The 24,499-nt window shown below is 39.0% G+C and overlaps 1 protein-coding gene across 1 annotated transcript in view; it reads right to left on the minus strand.

Annotated features, from left to right (window-relative positions):
* Positions 1-24,499, minus strand: part of Abca12 (ATP binding cassette subfamily A member 12) — a 158,429-nt gene that overhangs the window by 120,541 nt on the left and 13,389 nt on the right. The gene's annotated exons all lie outside the window — the stretch shown is intronic.

The raw sequence follows: 24,499 nt of genomic DNA on the forward strand, positions 1-24,499 counted from the left end.
TAAGAGCTGGGGTCAATACTAGTGGCATCATGGTGCAGAGAAAAAATAAAAATTCCCACAAAGGCACAAGCTTAGTACTTTTCTAATCAACAGATGGTCTCTTCACGGGGGAAACTGGCACTTTGGTTAGGGGTTCCATCACTCCACATCAGCCAGGGGGAAATTTAGGTCTTTGATATTCAGATATCGTCTGTTTACAAATGATACATGTGACAACCTGCCAGTGGAAAATGTGTGTCTCGACCTTTTCTTTCGAGTAGCACTGTTGGCAGGTAGCAAACCCATCTTGTCAGACTCAGCTCTTCTGCCAAGCTATACAGTCCTTTACCAAGACCCCTGCCAACCGAAAGAGACAATGTATGTGACCCATGGCCTTGCTTTGTAACCCTCGACCCATCACTGGCCATCTCTCTAGCGCTGCCAGAACTACTTTTTTTTTTTTTTTTTTTTTAAATAAAATTCCCTCTCTCTTTAAGGCAGGGGATATAGAGTAAAATTCTCTGCTGGTAATTTTGCAAGTTGTACAGTTAAAAATAGCTCCATTTAAAAATTAGCATAACAATTAATGTTTTCTCTATTTTCCTAAGAAATATTTCTGCTGAAAGGGAAGGACTTTAGAGAAATTAAAACCAACTTTACACCGTCCATCGTATATGAAAATAATCTGACACCACCAAGAATTAGAGAGCTAATGTAGCAATTGTTAATCTTATCCTATGGTGGGGAGAAGTACATTGGTGAAGTTACTATAGAAGGTACTTGGCCACACTCAGGAGTAATTGGACTATTCTTTAATTCTAAGGATGGTTTCTAGTAAAAATAAGAGACACGTGAAAGAATGGCCATTGCACCATTATTGAAAATAAACTGAGGACAATGGAAATACCCATCTGAAGATTGCAGATGATGTGGGTAAATATCATTGGAGCTGATCAATAAAATACAATGCTGTGCAAAATATGATATTGAGCCTGAAATGCACAATTAAAAGGGATTTACAAGTGGGATACCATTTCTGTGAAGTTTAGGAAACTCAAAAAAAATTGAAAACTGGGAAACATATCTGGATGCATAAACAGTAGTATAAGCATAAGCCCAGTGTGAGATTACTGCATGTGAAACTCTTGATCACAATTTCTTTAGTAATCAAAGGAGGGACCAGAGAAGGAAGGGAGAAAGTGAGATCTGGAAGGTTTTCACAGGAGCTTCAATGATGGTGCTCACTTTCTGATAAACTAACAAAAATAAGCATCAAGTCCAATATAGCATGAAAATGTAAGGATTTTATAAGGTTGTAGAGTGGGCATATTTTGATATGTTTTTATGCTTGCCAATGTGCTGTGAATATTTTACATTTTTCTTAATGGTGATATACTAGAGTTGCAGCCAACCATTATGGGAAGGTTTTAGTTACAGAAGAACCTGAGAAGGCTCATTAGAAGGCAATCTTACCTACAAGCCAGTTCAAGGAGAACTTTATTACAAGGCTCTCTAAGTTAATAAACTCCATCCCCTTTGTGCAAATCTTGTGAAAAACTCATTGACCTAGGTATTTTGCTTTTGTTTTGCTGCCATCCTACTTGCCCTGTTTATTATGATATTAGCTAGGATCTGTGTTCCTAAGAGGAATGGCTAATTCAGAGCTCATTAAATGCAGGATTCCAAACTGTTCATTATACATTACTTCCATCTTGTTCCCACTGAGCATGGTGTGCTTTTGTGTTTACCCATTACCAAGCTTAATTAAGTCCTTTAAGAGTTTCTCCTAATCCTGAAAACTTTGTGTTGTTGGTAAATATGTACCATTCATTTGCATTGCTTTTGAATTATTAATGAATATATTTTTACTTGTTTCTAAAAGCTAACTCACTATTCAATCTGAATGCCTATCTCAACTGGCTTTTGAAAATCTCCTGGTATTAGACCTTTTATCTACTATTAAAAATATCCCAGGTTACTTAGGCGTGTTCTGTCACATATTATGGGACAATGACTAGCAATTATTGGCAATGACTAGCTTTTATTAGCTGCAAATAATCAATTAATTCTTATGAAGGATTTCAGCCAGGTAGAAAAGCACAGTTTGATTTATTACAGCTGACCCAAGTAGGCTACCTGGGTATTCACTGCTCTCTTGTGTTAAAGAAAACATGTGCTCCATCCTCAGGTGAATTCCTATGAGCTCTCTCTCCTCACATTTAGTCAACAGATTCATCATTAGCCAGCTAGCAGTTCCTCGAAGATGCTCTTACAAACAATGACAAATGATATGGATTTGATAGTGCTTTAGTTTTTGTCCTGAAATTTCATCCAGATTTTTAAAAAGTGAAAATCAAGAAAAGCAATGTCATTTCTTGCCCTGTAGACTCCTATGGCTTCTATTGGAAAATTTGGTGGTCTCCATCATTTCATGATGAAATGTAATGGAAAATAGCATATCATTGTGCTGGCCTTTGTTCTTCTACACTGACAGATTGAGAGGACACAGATATTGCAGCCTCATGAGATTTTTATTACGTGCATGATGTCATTGATTTCTTGTTATAATCTTGTGGAAGTGTGCCTTCAAATCCTTTCAGACTTTAAAAAAAGAATTGTGAATATTATGAAGTCACATGTGTCAGATGTCCCCTTTGTTTTCCTTTCCTAGCTAGAGAATTGTCCCCATTTCTGGGTCTACAACACTGGCACAGCATCATTATACATTTATCCATTGAGTCAATGCATTTGTTCAAAGAAAGACTTCTACATATCCTTAACATTGAGGTATCTGGAAAATGGAATTATAAGGCGACAGCAACGCAAACCATAGTCGTTAACTTTTCAGTGGGGCCATGAATATTTAAAAGTTATACGTAACTAACACAATACCATCTAGACAATGGTCCTTCCTTTTCTTATTTTATAACTTCCCTTCTAGGAATAGACTTCTCTGAAGTAGCAATAAACAAAATCCTACTCTCAAGTACAGTAACTGAAAGAAACTTGTATGTGAACTGGCAAGTGAACTAGATGAGTCATACAGTGTATTGTCCTTCCTTCTTCTGCTCTTTGTGCCTATTCAGTGGCCTTTGTGACAGTCTAAATCTCAGGCAAGCAGATGCTGTTTTTCTCTTAGCCTAATGATGTGAGGAGGAACAGCAGGATGTGAAGATGTCATCCAATGGACCATCTTCAAAGATATTGGACTTTCAAACGGCTCGCTATACAATCTTCCTTTCCTCGTTCAATATTGGTGATGGGCAAAAGAGGCAGCAAATTGTTCTGTAACACAGGAGGAAACCTTGGGATGATTTCTTAAAAACACACATGACAGTGTGCATGAAACTGAAGATTTAGAACCTGGAAATCAATATACTTCCTTTCTGGCTCTGAGAGAATAAGCAAATCACTGACTGAAAGCGCTTACTAAATAGTAATATCAGATCCTCAGATGAGCCCTGGAGAATGTTGATAAATAAACAAAATGAAGCAAGGAAGGGTATCTCAAATCTCAATCTGCTCTCCACTTTTCAAACATCACAAGTGGGGTTATTTCATCACTGCCTTTCCAGGATGCTGAAAGACAAAACTGAGTCAGGGTAAAACCACTAAAGTTGTCCAGTTTGACTTCATCCCTCCCACTCCATTGCCCTTCTTGCTCCTCATCATTCAAGTCTACAAATGGACTGCCAGCTTTTACTATTCTTCCTAAACACACCAGGTTTTTCCATAAACATCGGACTGTTTTCATTATTTCCTTTGCTGAGACTGTATAGTTCTTAACAGTCTGTTAATGCTCAGGGAAAATGAGCAAAAGCTTTAAGTTCAAGGCAAGTGGCTTTCAGAATTAAAATATGCTAATAGGACTTGGGTACAGCACAAAAAAGGTGGAAAGGCTACATCTGGGTACGTCGATAGGATTAATAGCAAAATACTCATTGTGGATAAAGGAACCGATCATACTACTTGTTGTATTCCTAATACATAGCCCTGTAGACGACATATGTCTTTCATTTATGTGACAACTTTGCTAGGTGAGTTTTCTTTCTGCTGTTTATGGGAATTAGGGGAATCTGGCATGTATTTCAAAGGCCAATTTTACATTTTCAGTCTGACATTGTTTTCTTGCCTCTTCACATGAAAATGGGGCTATGAATAGTTGTTTATTCTTCAATATAGTTATTTAAAGTTCCTTGAAAAATATAAAGGGGCTACTTCCTTTAAGAGACAAGCCTGTCAGAAATTTATAAGAACTTATTATATGATAAACATGTATTGTTATTAATGTTCTACAAAGCTTTTATATACAGAGGGTTATCAATCGAAGAACAATTGCCCTCATCTTTTTAAGAAAGAAAAATTACTTATTTACACATTGTAGATTAGAAAAGTAAAGACTACAGATTGGACATAGGAGTAAGTGACGTGCAGGTGGCAGGCTAAAGAGTGGCCATGGAGACAGCCACATTCTTTCTCACCTCCACTGGGGCTAATGCACTGAGAAGTTGGGATTGCATCTAGACTGTTCTTTCTTCTCTGTACTCTACTATCTTCTTGTTTAAGTAATGTTGGCTTTATATGAACAACACTGAAAGCGCTGGGCAACTGTGAAATGTGTTCTAAGTCAATTCCTTCTTTGTTCACCCTCAGAACTACAATATTTTCATCTTTTGTGGACCCATGCTTGGGAACTCCACTGTTGGTCAATCAGTGAATTACAAATCCCTTGATCTATCATGAAATTTTGCTTCCTGAGTTATGGCTGATATTATGGTACCAATTTCTAGCTAGGAAAATGGATTTCAATTGTCTTGAGTTTTATGTTTTTTATTCCAAAGCTCCAATTAAAATTTATCTTGAGTCCTGCTTGCCTTCACCTCTCAGAAAAACAAATGAACAAAAAAAAAAAAAAACACACACACAAATCAGGATTTACATTTGGTTTCCCCTCTAAATAACATTACTTATGAACCTGGGATGTTCTGAGGCATGCCACATATCTGTGTCTTACCACAGGGTGAGCACAGGTTACACACATGTCATTAGAATGACCATAAGCTTACATACGATGACACTGGCTCAGGGGATAGAAAGTCCACAATGAAGTTTTATATTTTATAAAGTAGAGTATTTTGAAGGTTCCAACCCAAAGCCAATATGAAAAGGGCATTGTATAACTTCTTGTTCTTAGACTATCAGAAATATCCTTGACAACAATTCCACACAGCTTATCAATACTGTTACATAAAGTAGCACATTGGCATAACTTATTAAAGTGTTGCCCAAAGCTGCAGACAAAAGAGTGTTTCTCACATTACAACCCATGTGCAGTTGCATCTGGTGTAGGCATTGCACTATGACTGCTGGATTTTTCCTGGCACATTAACTTACTCTTTCTTAAGCTCACCCTCCCATATTTGGGACATGATCAAAGCTTGGCGTAGAATAAGATTCCTGCCAGTCTCCATCCCTCAACTCTTTTCCAGCTGCAGGCTGTCTCTCCCACCTGCTAAGATAAATCATTTTGTTTGTATAATAGCACTTTTATAATTGTGCTACAGCACTCACAGGAACTTAGGCCCTGGACAATCAATATTCCTCATTCAAGCAGTTGCCTTTATTTTCCACACTGCTTCCAGCCTGATAGCTTCAAGGCTGGGCTAATGTAAAAGAGCTAGAAGGTGCCAGTGAAGAGGTTGTTACATAAGTGTTCAAGTGTGTGACCCATTCATTGTTCCACACATATTGCTAATGCCAATATTCTTGTAGTTTTCCTGAAGGCATGTAATCTGTTGTATCGCTCAAAGAGTTTGCTGAAGGCATCTCTTTCATTCTGAAGAATTATACACATCTATATGTAACAATAGTGTGTCTTGATGCTTTAAAGACATTTTCACAAAGAGCATTGCATTTGGGTCTCATTCAGGTAACTGTGGGAGATAAGCATCATTTCCTTATTTACAGGTTAGGTAGTTAAAGCTCAATGGTATTTGTCAGTAATATCATTGGGACTTAACATTTAATGAATATCATTTGCACGTGCATGTATGTGCTTTCCTGTCTGTGTGCCACATATGTACAATGACCTCAAAGGCCATAAAAGTACACCAGATCCCCTGAAACTAGAGCTATAGATGTTGTAAGCTGCCATGTTGGTTCAGGGACACGAATCTTAGTTCTCTCTGATGGCAGCAAATGCTCTTAACCACTGAGCCATCTCTCCAGCCCCACTCTGGAACTTTAAACCAGCCTTGTGCTCTCCGACCCCTTAGTCTTCCTATTGCATGATTGTGTGAGACTAGTGATCTAAGAGCTGATGTAAACTATTCCTGGTTAAAAGTGTCACCCTAACATGAGTATATGACAGCTACTCCTGTTAGTAATAACACTGTGGGGAATTGATCATCAAAACCAGTATAATAGAGTTTTGAGATATTGGATACCCAATGTATTCAGAGAGAATGCTGCCATTCTCCATTAACACCTAGGCTCTCCAAGCAGAAGAAAAAAGTTTAGCGATAAACATCAAAGTTTGGTACGGAAAGGAGGAAACTGATAATGAAGTTTCTCTGAGGGAGGCATGGGCGAGAGCTGTTTAGAGATTGGAGTTCCAAACAGAAGGATGACTGAAGGCTTGAAGTTATACCAGGCAAAATGGAGACAAGCTGGGACTGTTCCGTGGTCTGAAATACTTGATTGCATTTGGTCTCAGAGAAATTTTATAACAATATTCCTTGATGTTAAGCAAGAGGAAACAATTGTCCGAATAAGGAAAAAATGAGCATAATACTGTTTCCTAGATGTCCTATGGTGGTGTCCTGTAGGGGACAATGGGATCAAAGCCATAGTGCACTCATGGCAGAGGATCACATATGACATAACGAATGTCTTTGGTATGAGTATTCAGCCCAGTGACTGACTTGGGCTATGACGGACTGAATTAATTGCTTTCTATTGCCACAAAAAAGCACAGTGACTAAGGCAACTAATAAACAAACACATTTGATGTGGGGGCTTGTAGTTGAAAAGAGTTAGAGTCCATAATTAACTCTGTTGGCAAGCATGATGCTGAGCAGTAGTTGGAAGCTTACATGTTTAAAAATAATAACTATGAAGCAGAGAGAGACAACTGGGAATGGTGTGGGCTTTTGAAAAGCCCAACCCCAGTGCCACAATTCTTCCAACAAGGCCACACCTCCTAATCCTTCCTAAACAGTTCCACCAACTGGAGACCATGCAGTCAAACATATGAGCCTATGGGGAGGCATTCTCTTTCAAACCATCACACATTCTGAGTGTTCAAGCTTTAATTCCTAGCTATATTTTCCCTTAAAAACCTAAAGCAAAATAGAAATTCTGTTGGTGCAGCTGGCCTTTGTGATTTCCGTGTTTGTCCTGAAATTTCTAACCTTTATCTTTTCTACGCCCCAGATGGCAATCTTCACACATGAACCATACTTTGCTATATCAGAACTCATAAGCACAATGACTCATTGATTATTAAATGTCCACCCAAGTCACAGCACTTGTGTGCCCTGTGATACACATTAAACACAGCCTGTACAATTTTTTTCCTACAATTTTTTAAAAACAAAAATGGAGAAAGATTTACAGATGTTAACATCAAAGACTGTCTCTGTTAACTTGAGTGGCTGTAGACAGAAATTCCTCAGCTATCAAGGCTGCATAGAAACATCAGTCGTCAGCAGAGGAAGTGTTGGGAAATCCTCATCACTATTCATCTCCTGCTGCATGAAGATTGATGTTCTCAATTCACTCTGGGAACCTATGGGTAGTTATAGCTCTCCATGAAGGTCAACTTGCCTTTCTCACAAGGCTTTCTGTGCCTATCGTGCCATGGATAGATCTGTCACAATATGACTGGAGAAGGAACTTGGAAAGTTACAGAGGGGTGGTCAAATGAAGAAATGAATGAGTGGCATGGTGCTAAGTGCCCATCAAATGAGTCTGAGCCATAAAGTCCAGATCTCAATTACAATGTGCTTCCCATGCCTTAACTGTGCTGGACAGTCACTGCTTTAAAGACAAATTGAAATTAAGTGAGCCGGATCAGGATTTCAAAATGCTTTTGACAATGGGCTATAAATGGAGGCATGTACAGTGATATCCTAGACCTGGACTCTAAGCCTGCTCCAGCATTACCACTGAATGACCTTGCCCAGCTGCCTGGGGGGTGTTGTTTTCCTCAGGAGCAAAAGGAAGGCAGGAGCATCTTCCCATGGTGATATTTTGGAGATCAAAAGGGATGTTGTATGTGAAAGATTTACGGTGATTAGTCTTGCACACAAAACTGTTAATTCTTGAAACAATTTTTTATAATTGTATTAATTTCAGCAAGTCCTGCCCTAAATCGATTTGTTTACATATGTGATATCCTGTCTTTTCATATTAGCTTTATGCACATGAGGGTAAGATTCCCTAGCTGGTAACTCGGATGGCCATGCGTTCACAATAGACAGTTTAGCTCATTATATTTATTATGACCAATCTAGTGGATAGAGGGGGGGGGGAGAAGAAGACTCCTATAAGAATGTTCCATAATGCCTTGATCCTTTGCTTCCCCAAAGACATTTAATATGTAAGTATTAGGGAAGGCAATTAACATAAGTAATTAGTAATTGCCAGATCCCAAATGTAAGTGATAAGATCAGTATGTGGTACTTATATAAATCATAAAAGGCATCATGTGGTGGTAGAAGATAGAAGGCTGAATCATGAGAGGGTAATGCTAGCAGGGTGAGCCTTGGGAGAGGGAGATGAATGGGAACTACTAAATGGACTTAAGCCAGAAGAGAAAATTCTTTGTTCAGCTAATCAAGCATCCTGGCCAGCAACTGTTGCTGTCAGCAGCATTTCAATGGTTCATCTTTCGGGGGGAGCTGGCAAGCACCCATTGTGCCTGGCCAAAGGATCCAAGATATCAGCAACTTACTTCTAAATGCCTCACGTGCTGTGGGCTGAGTATGTTAGTTCATTTACAACTATAACCTAGAAACTATCAGTGAACTTAGTTATAGTCCACAATCCACAGAGAACATTTAAAGCTCCCATATCAGGAAGACAGACATGCAGGGATAGTTATGTCAAAATGCAAGTGAACCAGGATGGCAATTTGCAAGGAAAGGCTTCTGCCTGGATTTCAGTCAGCCTTACAATATGTTCAGCAGCATAGAGGGGTTATAAGTAAGTTCTTCTCAGTGAAATAAGTGGTGTACAACCTAATGCTATAAAGACCTTTTCACCATTTCACAGACAAGGTCGAAGAATCAGCAAGCCCAGGGGTCTAGGGTACTAGAAGGAAGAAACCCCAGAGCTGAGGCTTTCTGCTTCCAGGAACCTGCTGCACAAACTCTGCTGTACTTTGCCATCAGTGCTGTTGTTTGACTACCTACAAGACAAAGTAACTGGTGATGGGAGATGTCATTCTGTAAATATGTTTCTCTTATTGGTTAATGAATAAAGCCCTGTTGGCCAATAGGAGAGCACGATAGGTGGGACTAGGAGACAAGGAGGATTCAGGCAGAGGTAGGAGGAGAGTCAACATGTAGGACCAAGAGAGCAGAGGTCCCAACCCTCTCTCCCGTAAGCCAAGACCATGTGGAAATACTTAGACTAATAGAAATGAGTTAATATTTAAGACAGAGCTAGCCAATAAGTAATGCTTATTGCCAACAGCTTTATATCTAATGCAGTGTGTCTGTGTGTTATTTGGGGCTGACACAGCTGTGGGACCAGGCTGGTGGGAAAACTACCAATAAGAGAAACATATTTACAGAATGACATCTCCCATCAAACTGGGAATTCATTAAACTTCATGAAAAGTGTCATGTGACTGCCTTTGTGCATGCTGGTTAATAAACGTTTTCATCATGCAGCTAACTGTGAGGCTTGTTTTCACTGTCAATATACAAACTGCCAGAAGACTGTGGGGGGGATAAGATACACACAGTTCACCTTTCTCTAATTTGCAGCTAATTATTAATACTGTCTACAGAGAAAAGTCTAATGATCAATCGAGGATGGCCAAATTGGCTTGGGATGTGCTAAGCAGACTAGAAAGCACTGTCAAATGCTTGTCTTCGTGGCTTAGTTTAACATACAGATCTTCAGAGTCCATATGGATCACAAATTTCTAGACAATTGCAAGCAGAATAGGTTGTACAATGGTGGGAGGTAGGGATTCAGCAAGATCAAGGTGCAAGGATGTGTGTAATCTATGTGATATAATATGTGTAGGATGATAGAGTTCTATCCATGGCACACATATGAAATCTGGGCTCAATATCATTTGGTGACATAGAATAGAGCAGGGCCTGGAGAAGGTGTTAGAGAAAATGGTACCTGCTGTGAGTTATGAAGGACAACTTGGAGCTTCCTGAAAGAATGACAATGAAGGGGAAAATAAGACATTCAGGTGCATGGATATAAGAAAACCCTGGAGGAGCCTGAAGTACAATGAAACCCCATGGTGATGCATCAACTTGAATTCAGATGTAAAGCAATTGGCTCACCTGGTCATTTCATTATCCTTGCAAAATAGGTTACTCCATTGTACATGACTGAATTATTCTAGATCCCATTTATAGCATCAGGGCAACATTTCCTTTATTTGGTTGATGGATGTGACATATGCAGCTATGACAGGGAGGGAATTGTGGAAACAGATGGTCCACCCATGGAAGGTCTAAGGCATTCTGAGATGGTCCACCTATGGAAGGTCTAAGGCATTCTATGCCAGCACCTGACAGTTGTGTTGAATCAGAAGGCTATCAATCAGGGAAACAGTGTTTGTAGATCCAGTTTCAGGAACATAATAGATTTCAATATAAAAGGTAAATAGAAGGAACCTAAACTGAGGCATGAAAACCAGACAAAATGCCATTGTAATATGACAGATAGACAGGATAAAGATGCAAACTGAGACCATGGCAGCAGAAATGCAGTCAGAGTTTCAAGTGACATTTGGAAGGATAAACTAAAAAGAACTGGTGACTGAAGGCTGTAGGGGTAGAGGAAAGACTGGAAGGCACCTTATTGTTTAGGATGATTTAGTGTGTTGTGGCAATGTCCCTTACATCATTCAGTGGAGAGTTTGGAGTAAAGGAAGATAAAGGGTTTATCATTAGATGTGTTAAGCGTTTGCAACAAACCCACATATCCTTAACTATTTTTCCTTAGGAATTGCAAAGAAGTTGGTCTGACATAATGGAAAGCCATTAGGTCACAATAACTGGAAGTTAAGTGGGATTGGATTCATTTTTTATGACTAGAAGATTGGAAATGAAGCTGTCAGAGGCTTGGGTTGGAGTTATTTGTCATCAACCCAAATCAGAATTTTAATAAATGAGAGGAGGCAAAATTGATTTTACTAAGCAAAGGAAAATGAGGACAGAGACACCTATTTTTGTGGCAAAAAGATGGTCCAATCTTAGTATGATCTTACATTCATCACAATATTGCTGAATGAGGGGCTGTAACACCATGGCTCCTCAAATAAATTTTGGTACTGAAAGAGAAGCTGGGAATTTGCTTCTAAACTTCACTGACACGATGACTTAACAATTCCACAAATTATTCGTGTGTGTGTGTGTGTGTGTGTGTGTATGTGTGTGTGCATCTGTTCATCTATTCATCTATCCAATTATTCAACAAATATTTATTGAGTGTCTGCTAAAGAATAGGAAAACCTGAGGGATTTTCAAAAGGAACATACAAAATCATGATCAGAGCACTAAAAGAGAGCTTCAATACTCCAAATTTCCACTTTCAAGTACAGAACCTAGAACATAAAATAGCAAGAACCAAAGCAGATTAACACCTGCGGTGGTTCAGGTTTGTTACTCCTAGAATATTAATTTAGAATCAAGAGAGTTCTTAATCAGGATTCTTGGCACAGCTGCACATATATTATCTGATATAAAGGTATAGAAATCAAAGAATAATTTGTGTCCTTTCTAAAAATCTTAGGATAATTTGGGTTAGTGGACTAAAGTAAGAAACAGTTTCTTTTTTCTTTAAACTACATCATGTCAGTGGTAGTTTTAGAATATGACTTGCAAAAGTAAATAAGTAAATGTTTTTAAAATAGGTGGAGAGCCTTTGGGTGATAAACAACACCATCTTCCCAGTTCTCTACTCCCATTGTAGCAATATGCCACATAACATGAGCGTATCCAAAGAACGGGGTCCAAAGCACAAGGTTGCTATTTACTCCATGTCTAATCTAGGACAAGTTATGTTAATTACTTATCAGGCACTTACTATATGCACAGATTGACTGTAGGCATCCTTTTTTATGTGACATGAATTATCATATTAGATACTATTTCATTGGTTGCAATCCCTTGTTTAACTACTTCTGCAATGCTTGAGGAAAGTAGTCTGGTTATCTCCTGGGAAGTTAAATGACTTCCCAAGGTCACAAATACTAACTGGTAGTTGGTTCGAGTACTGTGACCAAACACCCATAGGTTTGACAATACCCTATACTTTCTTCTTTAAGAATCCTGACTTACTCATCCATACAATGGGTACTACAGTAACGAATCGCTCAGGATTGTTGCAAAAACTGAAAGACAACACTACACAAGATCACTGTTACAATGGTTTGTGATTTGTTTTCTCACACTCCTGGGTCAAAACCCAAGAGAGTGCTTTCATTTCTTCTGATCCTTTTGTGCTCAAAACCTAAACTCTACCTGTTCTATCCCTGGGATCTTTGGAACTTACCCATTTTTCCTCTTTTGTCTCCCAATTTATATTAGTGAGAGTGTCCACCGATTTTTATAATTCAAAATACTGCATTATTCTGTTTTGTGCTCTGATCTTTCCTTATCCTGATCTAGTCTTCTCATTAGATTTTATTAACATATTCAGAACAGCAGATCTTATTGCCATGTCCTCATTTTCATTGTTTGTTGTATAAAGATACCCTAATATTTTCACTCCAGTAGCTATGGTTCCAGATCACTTGGTCATATTGTAAATGTAAAAATATGTTTTCTGCTGGTATCTAATAGAACCAGGATGCATTTATTGATTTACTGATTGGTTTGTGCTGTGCTAATAAACACTGCTGATGTATTATGGTACAGACTTTTTAATGAGAAAACAGATAAATACCCATTAAATAAGTCCACATGTATTCAGTTGGTTATAATTGTAGAGAAGTGGCAGGAGAAGAGTAAATATATCATGCCTAGGTTCAGAAACACAATACAACTCTATTCCCCCTACATCCTCACCATCATGGTTTGGGTTCATCTCCTTCCTTCCTTCCTTGAAAAACCTCATTCTCCTTCATGCAAACCCAACTACTGCTGTTCCTCTAGCCTTGTTGAGACTGTTAAGTTTTACCTAAATTCTTTAGGGTCAAAGATCTCATTGTTGCTGTTTTAAACCTTAGTGTATTTTTGGTTCTTTGTCTCTTCTGATAGAAGATTACAGATTTTTCTACTTAGCACAAACTGTGGGCATTTTCATCTAAGAACTCCATGCTTTCCTTCAGATCCCACATAGTGCCACAACAGAAAAGTACTCCATTAAGAGTCACCAAGTGGTGGCTGTAAACATGACTCAGTGGTTAAGAGTACTTGCTGCTCTTCCAGAGGACCCCATTTCAGACACTTGTGTCCATGGCACATTCTCATAACCACCTATAACTCCAGATCCAGGGATTCTAATGCCCTCTTCTGTCCTCCAGTTACTGGTACACACACATGGCACACACACACACACACACACGGCACACACACACACACACACACACACACACACACACAGCAATATAATAAAGAATGTTTAATGTCCAGGGACATCTGAGTTGACAAGGGATTAAAATTATTGAAATAGTACTCTAAGCATCCTTCTCGATGCTGCAAATGAATCTAATTACATTCTTGTTCATTTTCTTGAGCTAAAGTTTAATACCCATTTCAGAAATTTGATTCTGCTTGTTCTGAAGGTTTGGGTACATTGCCTGTGCTAACACGGCTTTGATAAGAATGGCAAACAGCCTGCCTGTGCACTTGTTCCTGTGGCTTACCTTCTGGATTACACACAAAGCTAAAGATAAATCAACACAATAATGACATTAAATGGCAGCGTTTGGTCTGCCTGTGGAAGGAACATAATCCAGGTCATAAAATCAGGTACTTCGCCACCTAGTTTTTGAGCTCTACTTAAAATAAAGCCTAGGAACAACATTTTAAAGCAAGCAGGATTCACAGAAGGTGGAGAAAGTTTTCACAGTAGATAGGTTCAATTTTAGCACAAATTTTTTTCCAGAATATTTCATGTTAGAATTGCATGGAAAGGTATATGAGAGCCAACACATAGCATCTGTTCCCCTATTTCATAGGTTTTTCTTGGTGGGTTAAATGTCAATGCATAGTCTCTTCCAGAGGAATTCTAGCTGCTCATACTTGTTATGCCCTACACACACACACACACACACACACACACACACACACACACACACACACGGTGGTGCACACCTTTAGCACAACACTCAGGAAGCAGAGGCAGCTGGATTTCTGTGACTTGAAGACCAGACCAACTTGGTCCTTATAGCAAGCTTGAGGACAGCTAAGTGATATTTTGTGTCAAAATAATTAATAATAACAATAGCGACAATAATTAATTGTGGCTAATACAGAACAATGCTGTTGTGATACAAAGTAGATTTGCCACAAGTACTTACTGGAAGTCATCGTAAGACTTCTCAAAATATACAACTCCCTTATCATTTGTATTTTTAGCATGAACTTCTGATCTAAGAACTTGATATCCTTTCAATGAGTGTGACAGAATGATCCCCTGCACAAGAAGGGAGAGCTCTCAGCTGTATGTCTTAGTTTCCCACTGACTTGTGAGTAAATTTGAACAGACTTCTTCATACCGCTAGCCTCAGTCATTGTTGCACCGAACCCATCCATTTGTTCAATAAATATTTGGCAGGTGACTACTAAGTAGCAGGCAGTATTCCAGAGAGTGGTTCTGTTAGCTGTGCCAACAGCAAGGTGAGCATATCTAACAGTCATGAGTGATTCTATCTGACACATAACTGTGAGTAGAAAGCAGATGTGCACAGGAAACCGAATTAAATCCTGGCTTCAACACTCTGCGAGGTCTGTCAGTAACATCTTTAAAAAAAAAAATGTCTTCATCTAGAAAGTAGTTATAATTCAAAAATTATGTAATAAAGGCCTCATTGTGTAGGCAGTGTGCTGTACATTGGGCAATCAAATAAAGATTCTGCCATGTCAGGCCGTGCATCTCAAGCTGGTGGGGTTTGTGCATGTTCTCACTGCACCATTGAATGTGATTAGTGTGTGTTTGCAAAATCTGCTTCTGGGTTCTTTGGAACTTTTCCTTCAAAGAACAGAGCCTTGTTTCCTTCCCCCTGGATACAAGTTAGACTTGGAGATTTGTCTCTAACATGAGAGACTATGCCAGAAGTGAAGTTTGTAAAGCCAAGTGATGAAAATCCAAGTTTCTAAAGCGGGAGAGATGAGATGGCTCAACGTTAAGAGTCATTTCTCTTCTTTCAGAAGACCCACGTTTGCTTCCTGTCAACCACATGACAGCTCACAACCATCTATAGCTCTAGTTCCAAGGGATCTGACACCCTCATTTGGCCTCTGAGGGTACCAGGCAGGTGCAAGGTGTACATACATACATGCAAGAACATATGCATAAAATAATTTTTAGTAAAAGAAAATGCCAGATTTCTACATGGTAATCTCCTGGGTTGCTGGCTCTGGGCAAATCCCACTGCCAAGCATGAAATCATGTAAGCAACCCATAGAAAGGACTCTCCGGGAGAAACCAAGGCCACCCACCAACTAATAACAGCATGTCAGTCATGGGAGCAATCTGCCTCAGAAAGATCCAGTATCAGTTAAGTCTTAACATCATAGCAGCCCTCGCCAAAATCTTGATGCAAGATTATGAGAAACTCTGAGCCACACCCACAGCAAAGTCACTCCCTAAATTGTAATCCATGGGAACCAGTAGGCAAGTTCATTGATGCTGCCATGAAAAAAAAAAAAAAATGGTGAGGGAGGATGGAGGTTGGGGGCGCTGTTGTAGGGTAACAGGTAGTACACATATGACAGGAACATCTGTCTAGATATTAATATAGGCAACTCTGGCAGAAAAAGAATCCTTTCTAGTTTTCTTTAGTTTATAGGCCACACTGAAAGATGAAAAATTGGGTAACTGCCACGGACTTCCACTGTGTGCATTACTACAGGATAAAATCCATACTTCCAGGTCTAGTGTTCAAAACACTACAAGATCCAACTGCACCCCAATTGCTCCCCTCTCCTTTCCAGTGAGGCACCGTACTCTGGTCCAGTGAGTCTTCTTTTCACTAGAACTCCTGTCTCCAAACTTTAACTTATTTCTTGTTCTATATTCATGCTTCTAAAAATAATTTAATTTTTTTCTAACTCTAAGCAATGTTTTTTTTAACTTCTAGTAGACTTCATTGTTAATGTCTCCTCATCAGTACTTGAATACTAATAGTTAGTGCCCAAGCACTTATACTATTGTTGCATAGTCCTATTAATTTATCAGTAAATATCTGCATGGCTATAGTGTGCACAGGGCTATATCAAATACTGTTCTTTAGTTATATTTAACTTTTTTATTTTTAATCTTCTCTAAGGGCAGGCAATGTGCATTTCTTCACTTTTCAATTAGGTTGTAAACAAATTGAGGATGGAAGGCATCCTGTTCACCAAACACCTCCATATTCATAGGATTTCCAAAGGCATCATTGTACTATTCCTATGCAGGGCAAAAATTCCAAAATATAGATAGGGATGTTGGCATTTCTCATTGTTCTTGACGCACAGAGCAATGTATATGCCAGTGTGAAAAGCACTGTTTCACGTGAAACTAGATTTCTCTGAGAATGGAACTTAACAAAGTCGTTTTGGAGGAACACTTGCTCAAGAAGTTGTGAACATTCCTATCCCTTGTCACCAACTGGCAGTACTCTTTGAGAGAAGAGAAAACAAAGAAGAAAAATACTCAGAGCATATGAACCCTGCCTTCCTGCTTCTTTATTTAATGTATTCCCGCTCCTCCCATCTGTCTTAAATTATATCAATTTCATTTGGACAGTTTGAAGCTAGAAAGCATGGCAAACCCTGTAATGATAGCTTCTGGGTTATAAAGAATAAAGAATAATTCTCTAAATTTTAAGAATATGGAAAGGGTAGAAGAAAGGGGTGTTAGGGAGAAAATGGAGAAATAGCTGTGGTAGAGAGGTCTACAGATCTGTGACATTTCCAATCAAGAGATTCTGAAGGAGTTTCCAAACTAGGACTCTATTTCCAACCGGCCACCTGTGCCTGCACTTCTGACAGTGCCCTGTCCTGCTGTAAGAGGACATCCGAGCCTCCTGGTCCGTAGTTGACTACGTGTGTATGCATGTGTGAGTGTGTGTGTGCTATGTGCTTTGTCAGAAACTGCACAGTGAAATGGTAACAGTGCTTCTCTTTAAAATACTGCAGGACAAACAAACAAAAATACTGTAGGACTTCCTTATTTATTATACAAATATAATTATTTGAGTCATCAATGAGCTTGACAGAAAAATACTCAAATGGTGTAAAATAAAATAAGTCCAGTTTAAAAATATCCCACTGGCTTCTCACCCCCTCAAAACAAAGATGAATACTTTGAGTTCTGTCACCTACACTTTTAATAAGCACCCTCCTTAGACAATAGACTCCACATTCCTGCCCTGTGTCCCCACCCATGACAGCTGGTATCTGTGAGGAATGTAATGGTGCTCATTGCTAACTCACAAACTCCTACAGTCCCTCAAGACACTGGCTGAGACACAGCTACAAAGCAGAGGATTGCTGGGTACTGGGTATTCTAAGCTTGGTCCTCTGGGGGCAGAGCCATCAGCAAAACAGAAATTGGTAATAGTGATTTGGGTTATACTTTAAATTCTGATGGGTTTTTTTTTCATTGTCAAGATTTTGTATTCATTTCTAAAATAAGTGAATTAAAATAGAACTGATCTTGAATCCTAAGCTTTTGGCCAACTACTTGAATTCGAGCTGTCTTTGCCCTGCTGCATTCCAGTCCATGTCCTAGGCAATGTCACTGATTTCATCTCGTTTCATGCCTTTGAGGTGACAATAGCTACTTTAGCATTTCTATTGTACTTAGTACACTGCCCTAGATGTGGTGTTGTCAATGCTATTGCCATCAGGGCTCCAGATATGTAACATGTGCCCTTTAAATACGTGATAATAGCAAGAATATGTGTTGGGAAATTTCAATCAAGTCCTCCTCATCTCTCAATAATGACTAGACACCAGAATATTTTAATGGTGTGCAAAACTGATGCTATGGTTTCTATATGTCATAGTGTGAAAAATAATACCCATAACTAAAGCACTGTGCCTTGAGATCAAGCGCTTGGGCATTTAGGAATTTCTAACTTGTTTAATGTATACGGTAACTGCAAGAACTATATGTCATTATACAGCACCTATACATACAAATGTGGAAAGTGCAGCTCAGAGCATCCGATAGACTTTCCCAAGATGTGTTTGAACAGGCAATCTGAATCTGTGATTTCCACCTCTAATTGCTTCTTACAATGATAGAAATTTTATCCTGGTTATAAATGTGTAAGTTTATAACCAAAACAAGTGTAAAGTCTCGTATTTTAAAATGTGAAAATGTTTTAGGGCATTCTTGTATTAATCCACAATTCCAATTGACCAGAGAGAAAGAAAATAGTATTGTGGTATTTCTTCCACATGGGCTACTTCTCTCCAAAAATATACTGGTTCATTCATCAAAGACAAAGGACGTGATGTGACCTAATCAGAAACAATGGAAAACTTAAACAGCAGGAGTAGCATGGGTGACTGAAGTCTGGTTGGCCAGACTTCCTGAGTGCCATTTAGGAGGAAGTTTCAATGAACAGTCACCTGGGAAGATGTGGTAAGCCAAGCATGTCACTGGTCTCTCAGCCATGAGCCAGTCTGCGCTGTCTGCTCCACAGTGAGTGAAGGAGAATTAGCTGAAATGGCATTCTTAACTCTGGATCGTGGCTTTGAATGGATATTGGAGAAAGACCCTAAGACTGGTGGCCTCAGGAAGTGACATTACTATTATTATAAAAAAGCATTTAAAATAAACATTGAGTTATTCTGACCTATACATGTGGACATTCATGTCCTCTGTACGAGAATAACAGGAGGTTCTCCGCTTATTTTGAAGGGAAGGCAAGAGAAGGATGTGAAACAGACAAGACATGCATAGCTTCTGTACCAAACTTCAGTAGCACTCTGGGAAGTTTGTCAGGCAAAGCTCTCAAAGTAGGGGTGATATAGACTGGATAGAGAGTAAAATAGAACAAGCCCATAGTGCAATCAACATCTGTTCATTACCCTAATTCTCAACTTATAAACAAAGTTCTCTTGGAGGTTAAAGGCACTTCTGCTTATCTGATAAAAGTCAGTGTACCTAGCTCAAGAGAATATGAATTGAGAAATCTTTACATCACATTATCTGCCATTAAGGTGTGACCATCTGTGCTGCAAGAGTCAAGGTTGGAGCTAAGGAAATGGGCAACCATCAGCAGGGGCTGAAGCCTGCTGGGTAGGAGTAGGGGGCCACATTAGCCTCCTCTTACTTATTTCAAACAGCTCTGAGAATGTCAAGGGGAACAGGGTCCAGTATAACCTCCATCTTGTTTCTGTGTGTCTCACAGAATTCATCTTCATGTTGCCATGCATAGTGTCAGTAATGTTTTCAAAGCAGTCATTAAGTGTGATTTAAGAATGAGCAACTAGATAGGAAATTCAGAAACAATTCCAGAATCTGAAATTCCTTAAGTAACTTACAGACTGTTAACTCTTCTACATAAAAATAACACTGTCTCCTATGAATTTAAGATTTCTAAATATTTATAATGGAAATTTCAAGGCAGACCTAGTTTGGGACAAGAAACGAGACTGACTCTATTTAATTTTCTAATTTCAACATAAGCATTATAGACATTTTTGGCATTTTAATTTTTTATTAGTTCTCTTTTCTCTCTTTTTAATTTTTGAAAATTAAGATACAATTACATCCTTTCCCCTTTCCCTATACTCCTGCCAATTTCTCTTATGTACCTCCCCTTTGCTGGTAGCACAGTCATATTCACCTGAATCTAAAAATGAAAAATAAACAAAAACAAAACAAAACAAAAAGAAGCCAAGTGAGCTGGTTGTCATTTACTCACTACATATTCACAGAGAGTGTTTTTAGCATCATTTTGGGATGAATTTGCTATCCAGCTTCCTGTCACAGTCTAAATTCTATCATCTTTTAACTTGCTGAGTTCCTATTTGTCCCTTTTCCTAGGAACTGAGCTGTATCTGATATGACTCTGATGCTAAGAGGTGGTCCCTGTTGCCCATGAATTTCTTATCTGATAAGTGAGATAAGGTTGTCATCAGTCATGCAAATACAACTATAAGCCAAAACATCAATGATGGGCACAGTGAAAGTGATTAGAATGCAAGTAATCAGAAAATGTTAGGGACTAGGATGTTTCAATAAGCTTTGAGGGTGTGAAAGAAGCAACCAAGTAAGAAAGTGCATAAAATGAGGACATTTAGATGCCTTCTCTGTAAGCACTGGAAAACTTACTTCAAACAGAAAGAATGTAAAGGTGAGAAAATTCTGACTCGGGAAGTCTTGAAACCAGAGGATTTTATGATAAGTGGGAAAGGACAGATACTGGGTATGACCCCACCCTTCTTGGCTGTGGAATCAATCCAAGACTGAGATGACTGGATTTTTATGTCAGAGGGAAACAGGAAGGATGGAAATGTACAGGCAACTCCAGGATGCATTTCATAAGACAGATTCTGACTTGAGAGCTACAGGTGACGTAAGGTGATAAAGGAGAGAAGCCCAAGATGACTCAAATGCTTCTCAGCTGAGAGACTGACTGGTTGGTGCTGGGATGGATGGGAATGGAGAAATCAGATGGGGCATTGCCCAATAAGTGATGAATAATGCTGAGCCCTGGGCTTTTCAGAACAAAGTCCTATCACCCTGAGTACAACAATCTGTGCAGATCCCACAAACCACCTAGTGACCAATAATTCCAACCTTCCTTCTCATTTTACCTAGATCAACTAACAGAACAAGAGTTCACCACTGTGGCTAAGATCAACCAATAAATTTCAATCCAATCAAGAGAGTAAGGAAAATGATGAACCCTGAGTCACTCAACCGTTCCACTGACACATTTGAGAGTGCTAGAAAGCAAATACACCTTGGAGCCCAGCACATAGGCATGGAAACATCCCAGGCAAAACCAACAGAAAAATGCCGCATCTCCCTGACTTCCTTAACTCTCACCCAAGAGATGCCTCGAAGGCTCTTTCAGCATAGATGACTCAATGGCTTCTTCTTAGCAATTCAGGTATCATAGCTAAAACAACATGCATGGGTCCCATGAACCTGCCAGCCATTGAACAATAATTTCAATCTTCCTTAAAGCTTTGTTTCCCTGACCTGTTGGTAGACAGAAAAGCCTACTGGAGTCACTTTTTCAATCTATAGCAGTGTTGATAGATGGTGTGCAGAAGAAAGCAAAGGCTGAGCCAAGCCTCTGGATCTTCACTGTTGGCACCAACAAGCTAGATAAGTGCACAGATGACTAGGTAAAACCTGGGTAAAAATCCAGGCTAGTATGTGTGAGCTCTTAATACTTGTGCACTTTAATTTTTGTTTTGTTTTTTTTTTTTTTTTAACTTTCAAAACAGCTCAAAGATCTGATATGTTAACCGAGATAATGTGAGCATAGGCCCCAGTATCGGTCTTCCCAATAGTGTTGTCTAGTAAAGGTTCCCTGTAGTTGTTTTCATGTGTCCCTACATACAAAACTTATGCTTTGGTGGTCAAAAACACATGCTCAAAATGTTAGCTGAGCTTGGATTCCTACAAGCTATGAAGTCACATCTGGACACACAGATGTCAGTGTAACCCTATGATAGCATAGACTGGTGTAGTAATTCAATTGACCCCTACCTACTACCAGCTCCCATCGGTTCTGATGTGTATAGTAGATGAATTTGCTACCCTCTAAGGAGCAGGAGTATTAGGAAATGAAAGCTTTAACATATTTGGTTTTTAATTCAATATATGGTAATATTTGGACAATATACTTTTCATTATACTTTTAGTAATATTTTCAAGCACCTGAAAATATTTATTAAAATCATACACAAGAAAATGTGATGTCTTGTTGGTCAGAACTTTATTCTCTGGCATCTACTGGTTTCAGTGAGACAATGTCTTTCTGGTCTTAATAAACTGTCCCGCAATGGCCAGCATGCCCTGGACCTTCTGGATATGTATATAATTAAGGAAAACATGGTGGTAAATTGTAGCGGAGCTTAGTCTAAGTGAGTGCTGGAGAGGTTTGCTGTGTTTGTTTCACTTTGTTCCCAAGTGGGGAGTCTGCCCTTTGAAGTTCATCCCTTGACAAGTCCGTGCATGTGGGGATTGCAAGAGGTTGGACTGACTTCAAAGTTGGCTCCATGGCTGCTTTCTGCCAGAATGAAGGAGAGGCATCAGGGCCTGCCTACCAGGCTTGGGAGGTTCTCTTTTCCTGAGATTTGCAACATGTAAGAGCTGTTTGTTGCAACATGAAAGGGTGAGAGAAGGCAGACTATAGCAGGAATAAGCTCACACAGGGCTCCCACAGCATCAGAGGCTACAGTGGCTTTTCTCACTCACCCCAAACCCAGACTTCTTCAGTGCCCAGGCATCAAAAAAAGTACAGAGGGAGTCTTTTGAGTTACTTATTATATTCTTCTGAGTGGTTTGCAGAATCCTACAGGCCTGCTGAGCCATCCTGAGAGCAGAATTCAACCATGGGATTACAAACATCACTCTCATCATGACCAAGTTTCATCAAAGGGTGCAGTCTAATGCCTCATCTTTATTATTATATTGCCCAACCAGTAGTATAGTCCAGAAAGGGTTTTCCCTCTTTGAAACAGGATCTGATAGCTGTGATTCTACAGTCCCAGTGATGCAGCATGAGTCAGAGCACGCTTCGCTGAATACTAATATCAAGGAAGACTCTGAGATGCACACCCCAGAGCCTTTCTCCATATTCCTGATTTCATGACAGAAGAGCTTACATCTTTCACCCTTGGTGTTTAGTCCTTTTACTTATATAAGTGATGTGACATGAAAACCAAGCCCTAGCTTTGAGATGTAAGAATTATGAGTCTTAGTAGCTTCCTAAGTCTCGAGCCAGACTACCTTGGCCTGACATCCCCACACATCACTGCAATCTTAGTTCAGTTTCTCAGCTTCTGTGTTTACCAGTTTTCTCAGTTATGAAATGAATAATCTAGTCATCATCTTTCTGAGCACCTGACACAGAGTATGAGATCAATAACTATTTATTATCATTTTTTTTCTATTAGTCAGTTTTGATTTTTCAATAAAATTGTAAGATCCAAAGCAAGAACAACTAAAACAACATAAAAATACCTAGATCCAAACTGTCATTGAGGAGTTATTTTTACTATAAGGGTGAGGGTAGAGGTAGGGTAGGCAACTACTTCTATATTAGTTTCCAGAACAACATTTTCAATAGTATAATTATGGGGGATCAGGCTTGGAGACACTGCTCACTCTTCTATTTCTCCATAGCTCAGGGGGGATGCCGAGGCCTCTACATGAATTCCTCCATGAATTTCTAACTCCTACTGGATTGCATCAGTCAGTTTAAGGCCATTCATCCCCAAACCTTCATTGTTTTTTCCTGAAAGTTTTACAAGAAAATTTTAAGTAACTATAAAAAAATTTTAAAATAAAAAGTTGATGAAAATGGGTTGAAAGAAGCCAGTAAAAATGTCACTGTTGGCAAATCAATCCATTGCCTCTTAAAGTAGAATATTTCAAGTTCAATCGTCAATACATGCTGATTGTAATGTTGCTATAGTCTATGTTTTCCTTTTTAAGTCTTATACACTGAAGGTATAAAGGACACATAAACTTCACTAAATACATCACCAATCTGTTAAAAAGAACTAATGCACACACAATGTGGAAAATGAAATCATGCTGTTTTAATAACAAACAACTTAGTTCTCATTGGCACCTGTACATAATGATTTATGGAAAAGTCCTTTGGGAGAAAAAAAGGGTGCTATTGGCATGTAAGGAATTGCTTATTCTTGCACCAGTGTAAATATTTTACACTAACTGCATTGATATTTTTCTGAATTATCTTGCTGTGTGTGATTGAAATAGATTCCACATGGTTCACATCCTATGTCTCATGACCAGGTGATTGAAAAATCCCTGTACTTATTTTACAGTCAGCAGCATCTTACTGTGACTCTTCAAAAATTAAGCCAGCATTGTATTCTGTCCCACTGACAGCTGTCATAATTACCTGAAGTTGGTCTGGTAAAGTTGTTTTATAAGGATA

Source organism: Phodopus roborovskii, unplaced genomic scaffold (genome assembly GCF_943737965.1).
Source record: "Phodopus roborovskii unplaced genomic scaffold, PHOROB, whole genome shotgun sequence".
NCBI lineage: Eukaryota > Metazoa > Chordata > Mammalia > Rodentia > Cricetidae > Phodopus > Phodopus roborovskii.